Genomic DNA, 1,760 nt, shown 5'->3' on the forward strand with positions numbered 1-1,760 from the left:
TTTCGTTCTCTTACAAATGTTTCTCACACTTACTTACTTACACATTGACATCCCTACAAATACGTAAAACATCTGAATTTATAATATTGTATCAGCAGACATTACTTCATCACAATCGACAGAAACAGCAAGACAAACACTACAACCACACCAAGAATGAAATAAACAAAATAATTACGAAAGTAAATGTAAACTTGGAACGTATACAAACCAGAAATCCGAGGGTTGAGAGTAATCCACTGGCTTATATCCATCGTGGCAAATCGGCACAAGGTTTTTTAATCCAATGACTGAAGAGAACAGAATACTCTTCCCATAGCACAAAATATGGAGAGGAACCAAAACTTCTCCAACAGAAGGTATCGCAGCGAAGCTGGTTTCTTATTAAAACATTCCAAATTTTATTACATCACGGGACACAGCTCCTCTGTCATCGTCCTGCTTGCAACAAGTGTAATAACATTTAAAGTTGTGTACTCTCGTTTTGCCAAGCACATTCAGATTTGTATATCCAAAGGATGTCCGAAAGAAATGTGAATGGGCACCAAAGTCTTTTCATCTACTGTTTTAACATTCTAGGTGGACCCAGTCTTCGTTTCTGAAGAAGTCTGAAAACTGTCTTCGGTTCTTTCGAGATTGATTAAGAATGCGTGCGTTTTGAGTGCAAGGGAAGGGCGGGCCTGTGACTTCTATTTCCTTTTAGTTTTGATAAAGTTGTCGAGGGGATCCTTGCAAGAGAATAAGAAAGCAATCCAGATCACTACATATAACAAGACATTCCCTAGGACCGTCCGACAGCGGTATGGAGGAGTTGTTTACCCCTTAGCCCATTGACATCAACATTAGCGTACTGACATTTCATTGAAGCCAAAAACCAAAAATTCGTATTCGAAATTAATCGGAGTTAATCGGAGTTAATTGGAAAAGTAAAAAGGTATACTATTTATATAATTCCTAAAATATGTCCCCTACATGACTGTTAGTGTTGTTCAACATGGCGACACAATATCTCCCATGGTAGGGTACAAGGGAGTTTTGCAGCATCTGTTTTTGTAAATCATGATTTGGACAGGGGTGTGGTTCTGGAGTTGAATAAGAGTGAAAGCATACCACGCAGAACAACAACAGAAACAGCAACAGCAACAGAAACAGCAACAGCAACAGCAACTGCGGCAACAACAACAGCAACAACAACAGTAACAACAACAGTAACAACAACAAACAATAACAACAACAACAACAACAACAAATACAACATTAATAACGATAACAATGTTAATATCAACGTTAGCTACAACAGCAGCAGCAGCAACAAGAACGAAAGAATCAGTAACAATAACAATAGCAACAACCACTGCAAAAACAACAACAACAACAGCAGCAGCAACAACAACAGGATATGAACAAGTCTAACACTGGAAAAAGCAGACACATCATACTTTTCACTCAGAGCAACTTGCTGAGCTCGGTCGGTACTAAACACTCGGCGGGTTCGATCTTCAAAAGCAGATCGATATTCACTTCAGCTGCGCTCAAATCCCTCTCTCAGACCTCCACTGCTGAAACAACTTTGAACAGAATTGAAAAGGACGTAACAGCCCCAAACAGATTCAACGATAAATCGGCAACTAGCACGGAAAACCCAACTGGAGAACACAAACCGAATGAAACAATCCAATAAAAACAAGCGGGTCTTAATGAGCTGAGGAAACTTCGAGTTGGCGCGTCGATACCGTAAGCAAATAGTCGGAGAGCTCCCC

At 39.9% G+C, this 1,760-nt stretch overlaps 1 long non-coding RNA gene across 2 annotated transcripts in view; it reads right to left on the reverse strand.

Annotated features, from left to right (window-relative positions):
- The window catches only part of LOC118478246, an 11,470-nt gene continuing 9,710 nt past the window's right edge, over positions 1-1,760 (reverse strand). For both annotated transcript variants that reach the window (XR_004858912.1, XR_004858911.1), the window contains exon 2: positions 1-728. This is a non-coding gene — a long non-coding RNA (uncharacterized LOC118478246). The remainder of the gene's footprint in view (positions 729-1,760) is intronic.

This window comes from Aplysia californica, unplaced genomic scaffold (assembly GCF_000002075.1).
Source record: "Aplysia californica isolate F4 #8 unplaced genomic scaffold, AplCal3.0 scaffold00017, whole genome shotgun sequence".
Taxonomy (NCBI): Eukaryota; Metazoa; Mollusca; class Gastropoda; order Aplysiida; family Aplysiidae; genus Aplysia; species Aplysia californica.